General features: G+C 36.8%; 1 long non-coding RNA gene across 2 annotated transcripts; it reads right to left on the reverse strand.

Annotated features, from left to right (window-relative positions):
• Positions 1-2,934: 2,934 nt before the first annotated feature.
• On the reverse strand, positions 2,935-3,939 carry LOC141366074 (uncharacterized). Of its 2 annotated transcripts, none has more exons than XR_012371048.1 (3): positions 3,732-3,939; positions 3,503-3,634; positions 2,935-3,405 (listed from the first exon to the last, which is right to left on the reverse strand). It is a non-coding gene; the product is annotated as an uncharacterized lncRNA (long non-coding RNA). The 2 variants fall into 2 exon arrangements; XR_012371047.1 differs by having other exon boundaries at positions 2,935-3,419.
• Positions 3,940-12,286: the final 8,347 nt, after the last annotated feature.

Below are 12,286 nucleotides of genomic sequence, written 5' to 3' on the forward strand. Positions count from 1 at the left end.
CCGGATAGCAACAAACCATCCGTTACACAAAAAATACAACAACGAAGAAAAACACAATTGTACTCCAGTGATGCAGTTTGGTGCTGGTGGTTTATTTCAGGTAAATCAGATGAAAAAGATGAAGTTTAAATGTCAATGTTGTATAAATACAGGCGGGGTATGGACTGCGTCATCTTGATGGTTTATTTTCCATAAGATTTCACAAAGTGCACATAAAATAAAAAAGAGAAAACATTTGTAAATAATCGGCATATACATTTATACATAAATCAAGTGACAAATCCTCTAATAAACAATCATTTTCAACATGAAACATACAAAGTGGCACTTAAATCTTTAATTGTGAGTGATGTTTGAATGTTATGAGAGTGCGTGTGTGTATCAATGTTAGGAATGAGGGTGGATACGATGAAATAGCGTACGGGTAACAGGTACTAACCAAAGTTTACGGAAGTGGAGGTCCTCGGAGTGAGGTGTAGCAGCTCTCTGTCCGTCCTCATAACAGACGGGAAAACAATCCAGTTGTCCGTAGCTTATCTCAAGTATCGACTGGGATAAATGCTCACACGATCCAAAGCCAAAGCTCCGTGTTGCACTCGTCAATCAACTCAAAAGCCATCCTTCGAACACATCCGTCCTCTCACGGCAGGCCCACACTCTCACCCAGGTAAACAAAAACAATGACGCAGTACTTCCGGATGCAATGCAGTCCCTTTTATCTACTTTTCTTCTTCCGGTTCTTTCAGGTTAGCTCCACCTCTTACTCCTCCCTCTCATGTGATTGATTCGTGGACGCAAACATGAATAATAATAAGAATGTAAAAATATGGTGGCGGAAAGTTTTTGCACTGCCACAGATTGTCTGTCTAAAATTTCGTATTGACAAGATGGCCAACTTCCAACATCCAGACATGCATGTGAAGCCTGATACACAGCACAGAGCATGGCTGCTATGTCTTCTGTCTATTAACATGCATAATACCAAATACTGTGTAAACTTTGGGCTTAATATTGATTACCACTCAATGAATACAGCATGAGCATTTTTACTTACAGCTATTTGGGCAGAGCCCACCACCTGAGATGCATTTTTGTTTTTGATGACCCTCTGGCCCCAGTCATCATTAATCTATGCAGTTTTTAATAACTGCTTGCTTGGTAGTGTGGCAAAACAAGCACTGCAGGTTTTGCGGTTGGCCTGCTGACGAACCTGGCAGACTGGGCAAGGCCTGAATTTTGGGTTTGTCATTCTGAAATGACAAAGCCAAACATACAAAAATATAAATATTAAATATTATACAGGGATCAGAACCAATGTTCCCTCTAAGCTGCGCACGCGCGCACCTGCACAGGCCAGTCAAAGTGGTCGCGCAATAGATTTGTCAGACCGCGAACATTTTTCACACCGCACATAAACATTGATGCATTTGCTGTTGTAAAAGAATTAAGAGAGAGAGAAAGCGAGTGTTCTAGAAGGAGAAGAAACTTTCAACCAATCGCTGATCTTGCTACGGTGACAGGCACTTTTATGAGCCAATGGTAGCAGCGCATTCAGTTCACACAGGTGCCAGCACGAGCACAGAGTGAGAGCGAGTCAGATGAGCAACTGCACGGGGCGATCTCAAGAAACTAAAATATTTATTAAAGAGCACCAATTATGCTAATAAATTAGCACGTTAGCACGTTATTGCAATATCCCATAGTACATACATGTTATTAAAACTAGAACTAATGCATTGTGAGTCTTATAAATTGCTTACATACCTCACCGATTTCCCACTGTCTGGAAAACGCTCGGTTTAGTTCCTGTCTCCGCCTCCCAAAATGTCTAGTGTAATCGGATTGGTCAGATGACTACTCAACTGTTATTGGTCAGCTGGGTTCGGTGTGTGTTTGAAAGGTTACGCCCCTGACTACGCGTGGGTTTTCCGGTTCTGACTGAGAGTCACAGCCTCAGAGGCAACGTAAACAAGCGTTATATTTCTCTATAAACGATGGTGTCTGTACTGCCTTACCACTTCGAGCTCGATCCAGAGAGTTCAGAAGGCCGTTACGATATAAACGATCTCCGTCAATGAATGCGATTGGATTTAACTTTTTTAGGTGTCCTTAGCTCTGCCAGAATGCTAAACGAAGACGAAAATGTGTTGCAAAGACATCCAAAAGGTAATTATAACGTACTACAAAACTATATGGAAACACCAAATGTAGCACATAGAAAGTATTTGTTGAAATGATTATAAAACTATTTCACTTGTTAACATTATTTTACTATAGTAAAATTTATTATTAAAGACTGCTTACATACTAGATTACTGTGCAAACTATATGGAAACACCAAATGTAGCACATAGAAAGTATTTGTTGAAATGATTATTAAACGATTTCACTTGGTAATTTCTACATTATTTTACTATAGTAAAATGTATTATAAAAGACTGCTTACATACTATTTTACTGTGCAAACTATATGGAAACACCAAATGTAGCACAAAGAAAGTATTAATTGAAATGAATGTTAGTTCTACAATATTTTACTATGGTAAACTGTATTATGAAAGACTGCTTACTTTTAAGTGCTATGTTTTTACTTATTAGGTTTTAAGGAGAATGCAACAGGTTCCAGGGCCTCTTACCTGCGTGATTCATCATCCAGGTTTTGCACAAATTGTCTAAATCCCTACACACAGAACATTTATTGTACCGACTATAAGCCTTTGAGGCGCAGGACTAGAGTAAGTTTTATTACATTTTTAAACCAGTAACACTAAAGTATTATTATAGTAACAAAATACCCAAAAGAACAAAAGATGTAACTTTAAAGAAAATATAGTAGTCAGTCAAAAGTTTATTTATTACAAATATATATTTAAAAGTTAAACAATATACAAATAAATATACTTTAGTAACCATATTGGGCTCTTCTTTCAAAAATTGTTCAATTCACTTCTTACAGCTTGTAAGGTGGTGCTATTTAAGACGACACTTTAGGGTTGTCATCCTGTCGTGTGTTGTTCTCCAGATATGATCGGAGCTTCCTGATCGGAATGTTGGCTTCCGTCGACCCCTGCACTGAAGATGGCATGCAATCACGTCCTCCTTTGAAGGTCTGTCAAACTGTGATGCCAGGTCCATTGGAATCGGGGTTTCATTCAGCTTATCTTCAAATACCTCAGCAAACACAAGCCTGATCACATCATCCACATAACTGTACAAATATTGCAGTCAATAAATCTTTTGTTTTGATCATTTATTTCCCTGCTTCATACATTAAGTTTTTAATTATGAATGTATTTGAAATAAAACATTACTGCTTAGAGTATGTCACTTGTGTGTTTTGGGAACATAGCCTTGTACTTTCCCTCTCCTGCTTTTGTTACGGCTTGGTGACATTGTAATGGATGGCTGCGAGGTACAACCTGTAAAAATATAAACAAGCAATACATTTATTGTAAAAGTAAATACTACTTTATTTAACACAGTTACTAAAATACTTAAATACCTGCACAGCATTCCAATAAATGGGAAAGTCAAATTTTTTGCTGCAAATCTGAAATCTCAGGCTACGGACGGCAAAGGCATCCACTGATGATGGTGAGTGAAACATTGTGAAACGATGCTACTGCCTGGGTTCCTATGATTATGCAGAGAAAAAAACTTTGTCTTCATTAGTTATACATTTTAGACTGGTAGTGGTTTCACTAGCTAAATACATCATATGTGTTACACACCTTTGCTCCTCATATGTCAGTCTGACTCCTTGTACTGTGTGTAATGATGTTGCATGTTTGCATACAGTGTAGAAGGATGTGTCCAGCTGCGAATCTAGGATATAGACAAATAAAACAAACATGTATTCAGTCAAAAAGACATATTATAACAATAGAGTACAACGATTATAAATCGTTAGACTATTCATTAAAACGTTAATGTATTACATATAACCCTGATAGCACACATACATCTCGAAGACGTCTATTTGATGTCTGCGTTTACATCTGCAAGACGTATTATTTAGATTGTTTGCTCATCTGCAATACGTCTCTGAGACGTTTCCTAAAAGATGTCATATAGACATATTGAAGATGTCTGCAAGACGTTTTTGATTTAGAATGTATGTAAAGCAGCTCTTTCTAAGACCTTTATAAGATGTTTTTACACACCAGATGTATTCCAGATCTCCAGATCTTTACCAGACATCTTGCAGACGTACCTGTGCTATCTGGGAACATGGCCCAACATTAGCAACACACATTACGTGTTTACTTAGTTTCAAAATCTAAGAAAGCTTCAAGTAACTTAAAAACAACAGTAAAATACATATAACGTTAAACAAATCATCTGTACTTTGAGTTTCTTGAGTTTGATCATGAGAACAAACTTTACCGGTAACAGTTTAGCTGGAACAGCTTAGCAAGTTTGTAAACACATCTAAGTTTAATAAACATCGATAAAAAATGATAGTCTGCATAATTCAACATACACGTGTGTAAATATGGTACGTTGTTTATGAAATACATTATTACAACACAAAACAATTAGCTTGCAAGCTTAGCTCTACACATAGATATATATCTGAGCTCTACAAGCACATAATGTTAAGCTCCGGTTACCGGTAACGTAACTAACAGTAAAGGCAAATAATAAACATGAATACTTACAGCCTGTGATCCAGAAGTGCACGGTAATCCAACTTTCAGGAGGAAACGTCGCGCAAATCCAGCTTCGGTTCATAAGAAGCAGTTATTGTGAAAACAACTATCGTGAACAACTTCTGACTGGATTTTTCCGGAACCGTATTAAACATGATGTCCTCTGTGTAAGTCCATAAAGTGCTATTTTGCCCTTGCATCTAAAGAGACAGCGTCTACTCGAGAGGTTTAATCGCTTAAACAATGAAGCAAGAGTTTGCAAACAGGGTCAAAGCAGGGACTCCCAACCTCCGCCATTTTAGCTCTCTTCTGACTCAGCCCTCTCCACCCCCGTCTTTGAGGGCGTACCCAAGCGAAGCAGAGAGGGCTGAACTATGATAATGTTGGTCTTCTCTACGTCACTAATCCCAGGAAGTAAACTGTTGCCTACAATCCGAGTGTTTTTTGTAGTCCTCGAACGTTAGAGACGATAACTCGCGTCATCGTTTTCTTTGAGGTATGTCCTTTTTGAATATCGTTAGCATGTACTAATACACACTTACACACAAAAGGATGTTTAAAAACGTGTATCTCATAATAGGTGCTCTTTAAGAGGAAAAAGTGATCCAAAACAAATTATTTGATTCCTGAAGTGATGCGATAACTTGGAAAAGATGTCGCTAGAGTGAGAAGAGAGCAAAATAGAGAATTAGAACAAAGGCAGATGCAGAATAACAGAGCATCAAAACACTGCGAATGAACTTCTTCTTTTAAATAAGAAGTTAAAATGTATGCTTTGGTGAGTTATATTCTAAATATTAACTTGACATTATGGCATAAGTGTTGCAAATTTGGCAGCAAACAATGAGTTTTATTAGTTTGTTTACATTGGCCGTTGGTATATAACGAACGAGCCGAAGCTAACTTATTTACAATTGAAAGTTAACATTCAAGTAACGTAAATGTGATTAAAAAATAACATTTTAAGTGTCAATATGTTCAATAAGTGTTGAAACCCTGAGTTAGGTTGTTATTTGAAATGTTTACATGATGCTTATTGATAAATCTGTTGAATTGAAGATTAATTACTGTTCTGCCTTGTGTTTTTACAAGGCTGGGTTTTTTTGTGAGAATTGCGTTCTCCTGCTCCATCTTGGACACGCGAGACAATTAAGTATATACTGAAGGTGTATACAAAAAGGCGAGCCAACCAGAACTGTGCTTTGAACTCATCAGAACTGGTAGGAGGATATTTTTTTCTTTTTGTTTCGGACAACTACTAGGACGTGAATTCACTGAAACTTCATTTTCCGTATTTTCTTGGATTTTCTTCAAAGGACACTGACTTTGAACTGAACTATTTGAACTATTTAAAGAAACAAACGGTCCTTTGAACCGAATCAATTGATTCATGAATTCAACCCAACTGAGTCATTTAAGTGAATCAAGAATTTGGATTACAAACAAAATGAAACGTGTTACACTTTTACAAGTATTTTATTTATTTATTTATTTATTTGCACTGTAGTATATGAGAACTGATTTTCAGCTTGAGTTGAACGGTTCAATCTGCTAAACCCAGGTACCTGGTAAATTCAAAGAGAGTGTTAATTACATGTATTGGGATGTGTATACACTAAACCCCGTTACACGCTACACTGTCATCTTTTTGAATCTCCTATGGTTAACGCAGGCTTGTGGTCATTTTCGGCAGGTTGTGTGGTTGCGAATTGCTCACAGTACTGAAATGTGCGCTCAGAAAAAAAAGAATTTGCTCAGTGCTGAAAAAAATTAGAGGTAACATTGATCAGAACACACATAAGCAGATGCGCCTGGTGACATCTTTTTTTGAGGGCGCTTGATGTATGTAGCTCGTCATGTGTGTTGTTCCATATGTGGCAGTACGAGTTAAATTCGTAATTACTTTGCATTCTTGTGGCCAATCGCTGTGCCTGGCTCTCTCCATAAATACATGTCGTACACTGCAAAAAATGACTTTCTTGCTTGGTGTTTTTGTCTTGTTTTCAGTAGAGATATCTTGGATCGGGATGTATTTTCTTGATGAGCAAAGTGACCTGGGAGAATGATACTAGTTTTTGGACGGAGAATGTACAATTTGGGTGAATTTGTGCTTAAAACAAGCAGAATTATCTGCCAATGGGGTAAGACATTTTTACTTGAATTAAGTGTTTAAGAAAAAAGAAATCTTATTTCAGAATTTTTTTCTCACCCCATTGGCAGATAATTTTGCTTGTTTTAAGGACAATTTCACTTAAATTGTATATTATTTGTCTTAAAACTAGACTTATTTTCTTAGGTCATTTTGCCCCCGGGGATCCCCAAAATTACACGAAATCGACCACAGCTGTGTAAACAACGTGGCGAGTGCTGATTGGGTGAGTCATGCCAGGAAGAGTGGTATAAAAAGGAGAGTGAAAATACAAGAAGTGCGCTGTCAAAATAAGTGCCTGCTGCAGATGCGTCTAGAGGGTTTATGATAAAAGAAACGCTTGGGTTTGCCAGATACTCACATAATCTCAACCCAGGTTCTCCGTCCCTCTTAAAAGCAACCACCAGATGGTTAAGGGAGAGAGAGAGGGAGAGAATAACAAGAAATAACAAGACAATAAACAATACAAATAAGACAATAAACAAGACAAATGTGTCTCTTAAAGGCGGAGTCCACGATGTTTGAAAAACGGTTTGGAAAAGGAGACGGGCCGACTACCAAAACACAATTATAGCCAATCAAATCAAATGCCGGGTTGCGTATGTGTGGGGCGGGTCTATCAACAAAAGGTCCAGATTCTATTGGGGTAGGGGCGTGTTTGTTTAGGTGATTTCAAATATCAACATTGGCTTTCAAACATCATGGACTCCGCCTTTAAATATACTTATATATTAAATATATTATATAACTGTATGAGATAAGTCATTCCAAATTGAAATACCATCGACAATTATAAAATATCCCACCTTAATTAAGTAATGTTTTAAGCCTACAGCAAATATGCAGTCCAGCAATTATGTTGTTTTAATGTAGCCCAAATTTATATAAAAAAAGAAAAAGTTGTGATACTGATTCTGTCACGGCTAGTCCGTGTCATGTTTTGTTTGTGTCTCCGATTACGTCACCTGGACAATTCACGGACTGATTCCTTATCACACCTGTTCCTTGTTTAGTGTTTGTGTATTCATACTGCTGTGTGTTTCACACCTGGGGCCGGATGATTGTCATTGCAACCATGTCTGCTCCCTGTGTCACGTTTTGGATGTTCCTGTGTTTGGTTACCTGTTACTCCTCGTGTTATTATTTCCAGTTTTATCATTAAATCTTATTTATTTTCCGAACTCTGCGTTTGTGTCCTCACTTCACCTCCGTGTCATGACAGATTCAGACAAGGGTTTCTGCCCCACGAAAATATATGGTCACCGTACCAATGATTGATTTTAACAGTATATGCGCCGCACACCAGTGCAAAATACACATTTGAAGCATAAAATGAATCGCAAATTCAAGCGCAGGCAAACCGCTAGATTATTAACCCCATTTTGTCAAAATCCAAAGATGAGGGATTTGCATTCAAATATCGGATGACCCCTCTACGTTGTCAAGCGACGAATGCTGGGGTACCCTGGGGGGAAATGACTGAACGGCAGTATATGTGATCGAAAATTATAAAATATCCCACCTTAATTAAGGCATGTTTTAAGCATACAGCAAATATACAGTTTTGTCAATATGTCATTTTAATGTAGTCCAAAATTATATATAAAAAAAGTCATGATAGCGATTCAGACAAGGTTTTTTGCCCCACGAAAATGTATGGTCACCGCACCAATAATGATTGTAAGAGTATATGCGCCACACACCACTGCAAAATGCAGATTTGCAGCCTTAAAATCAATCCCCTAAAACCATATTGCGCAGGCAAACCGATAACCCCATTTCGTCCAAATTCAAAGATGAAGGATGTACTCAAATCTGTAGGACAGCCCTCTATGTTGTCAATCCACGAATAGCGGCTACCCTAAATGTCGGCCTATGGACGTGAGGGGGAAATGACCAAACGACAGTATGTGATGAATAGGGTGTGAGACTGTGTTGGTTGTCCTTCTAAGTGACCCTATTCTAATCACAAATAGGGCTAAAATACTCTACAAATGGTGCGTTATTAAAGGTAGAATAGTGTTATTAATATGCATATGTGCTATGTCCTCTGATGTTATACTTGTTTTGAAAGATAGATGTGCTCACTGTTTTGAATGTTTTACCGCTACCAAGAGTGGAAAGACCAACTACAGAACTTTAACCCTCTGGGGTCTAAGGGGTTTTTAGGGCCCTGGAGAAGTTTTGACATGCACTGACATTTGTGCTTTTTTCAGTTGCTTAAAAACATAATAATGGCAAAAGTCTTATAACACTGTGTTCAGCACAAACTGGGCTACTATATTATATGATCAACATGTATGTACATGTTTGTATTTTTGAGAGAAAAATGTTTATGCGTGGTTTTTGAAAAAGCTAAATTTTTAAGTGACTGATATAAGTCAAAAAAACTCATACTAAACATGTTTTCCCAAGACTTTTCAATACAGGATCTAGTAGTCTATAGTTTTTTCTTTAAAATGATGTGAAAATCATTCTGCTTACTCATTTACATAAGACAATAATATTGATTTACAATTTCAAAGTCACTTTTTGGTTAGGAAGGCAATATGCAAGGAGGCTGGAAGCTCTTGAATAATCTGTGATTGACAGCTGAAGAACAAAACACTTGCATAATGAGCTGCATAATGCCTTTAGGCAGTAAGACGACGCCTTGTTACGTGTTTGTTTGTGAAAGCAACACAAAAGAAATGCCTTCCCATGCGTGATCCTGCGTTAAATAAACTTACCGTGTAGAGATATACGCGAACAAACAGGGTTTTAGATGTGTTTAATGATTTGATTTAATGGTTTATTTAAAAGGGGACAGCGCAATTTCATAAAACACATGTACAGACATGGTTAAAAAAGCCAGAATTAGCCAAAAGGCTATTTTTCATCTGTAGTCCCCTGGCCAAGATGTAAAAAAGGCATTAAAATACAAACAAGAAAATACATTACAAATATATGGGAAATTGACTAACTACAATTTAAATTACACTATAAAATAACATAAGGTACACTGTACCTATTACAGTAGTAAGACACACGTAATACACATTTTTCAAAAAAACTATAGTATTTCAAATATGTAGTACATCTCAATGGGCTCGGCTATTAATGATGACAGACATAATTGTTAATAAGCCAAATTTTCAGTTGTTTTGTAAAAGCCTTATAAGTGTTGAGCTGTCTAACCTCCTCAGGTATAAAATTCCATTCAGTGGCACCCCTCACTGACCAGGCCGAGCGACTGAAAACGCTCCTGCGCAGAGGGATGACACAGTCCCCTCTGGCAGAGCCTCGAGTAATGCGCTCAGATCTGTTTCTTTGGCTGACGAACTCAGCCAGAGGAGCTGGAGCCAAATCATGTGTCACTTTATATATAAGATTTAGATTTAAAAACTTATGAAGACTGTCCCAGTTTAAAAGGCTATATTTTTCTAAAATTGCACAGTGATGATAGTGCCTTGGTTATTTATCCATAATTTTAATGGCTTGTTTGTATAATGATTCCAATGGTCTTTTTACGCTCTGACTTGCTTGAGACCAACTTGTAAAGCAATAATTAAAATGGCTGAAAATCATTGAATGTAAAAAAATTTGTGCAGCTTCAGTTGACATATCATTTCGAATTGAGTGGAAATTGGCAAGATTAAACTTGATTATTTTACATAATTTTTCAATATGGGCTTTAAATGAAAGAGTTGAATCTATTATTAAGCCAAGATATTTATAGTTATTTACGATTTGTAATTTTTCTCCATTAACTATTATGTCAGGATTAAATGAAGCTCTATTAGTTTTGCTGAAGAACATACCTACAGTTTTTGAAATATTTAACTGCAGGCAGTTCTCCTGCAGCCAAGATGTAACACAAGTCATTGCTTTTGTGAGTTTATCTGCAACAATGTCTTTAGACCGGCCATGAACAAATAGAACGGTATCGTCTGCATACATTAAACATTCTACTTCAGAACAAACATTAGGCAAGTCATTGATATAAAGGCTAAATAAAAGGGGCCCTAATATTGAGCCTTGAGGAACCCCAGTAGTTAGCCTAAGCGACTCAGAATTACAGTTGTTAATTAGTACAGATTGTGTACGATCATGCAAATAAGATTCAAACCAACTTATAGTGTCACAAGAAAATTTAAACAGTGGAAGCTTGTTAAGTAGAACTGAGTGGTTCACTGTATCAAAGGCTTTCTTGAGATCCAAGAATACCGCCCCTACTACTCCCCCCTTGTCAAGAGAAAATTTTATTTTCTCAATAAAAAGGCACGCCGCCGTTTCAGTAGAATGTTTAGATCTAAAACCAAACTGCATGGTGTGAAAAGAGGGGGAGCTACTGTTTAAATACTTGACAATCTGCTCAGCCACCCATTTTTCTGCAATTTTAGAAATGGCCGGAAGAATACTTATTGGTCGATAGTTATTCATGGAGGTAGACAATCCAGACTTAAAAACTGGCGTAACAATAGCAGATTTCCAGGCCTTTGGAAAGTGACCACTGGAAATAGATAGATTAATAATAGAAGCAATGGGAGTAGCCAGACCAGATCCTAAATCTTTAAGCATGTTCGTATCCATACCAAATACATCCCTGGCCTTAGATGGTTTTAGTGTTTTAATTATTTCAATGACTTTAGTCTCAGTGATGTTTGCTATGGAGAAAGACTGTGTTGCAGACACTAAGTGTTCTTTTTTTTGTTTATTATAAAATTCTTAGAAATTTCTGCCACCGATTTAATAAAATAGTTGTTAAAAGCATCAGCTAATACCTTGGGTTCTACCAAAATGTCTCCATTTAATTCAATTTGTATTTGTTTTGTCTTACTTTTATGGGACTCACCTGTCAATTTTTTTATATAATGCCAGGTCATTTTAGAATTCCCACGTGCACTATTCAAAGCAGTTATAAAGAAGTCAGCTTTAGATCTCCTTATTTCTCTCACTACTCTATTTCTTAAAGAGATAAAATGATGCCTATTATATCCTGATTTTACAGCCAACTTCAAAGAATGATCTCGTTCTTTCATCAATTTTAGAACAGATTCATTTAGCCATGGAAGGACATTTTTTTTTAGCTCTTAATCTAATTTTCCGTGTAAATTGATAAACAATTTGCTGTATTTTATTAGAAAAAAGAAAACAATCCTTTTCCAAGTTTATGCCAGAGAGTAGTTCATCCCAATTTACATCATCAATTGAATCTATGAAATTTTGTTGTTCCTGTTTTGGTATCCTAAAGGATTCTGTGGCTGGCAAAGGTTTAAAACGCTTTTTATTTAATTTTCTTGTGACCATTATGAGATTGTGATCAGACAATCCAGTAAGCATATTATATGATTTCAAAATTCTTTCTGGCCTGTTTGTAAAAGCTAAATCAATTTGAGTGCTCGTAGAATTTGTAATTCTCATAGCACCATTAATCACCTGAGACATATCCATTTTATCCATTACCTTTTTCAAGTTTTTCCTGATTTGCTTGACTTCCCAATTA

Source organism: Misgurnus anguillicaudatus, chromosome 2 (genome assembly GCF_027580225.2).
Source record: "Misgurnus anguillicaudatus chromosome 2, ASM2758022v2, whole genome shotgun sequence".
NCBI lineage: Eukaryota > Metazoa > Chordata > Actinopteri > Cypriniformes > Cobitidae > Misgurnus > Misgurnus anguillicaudatus.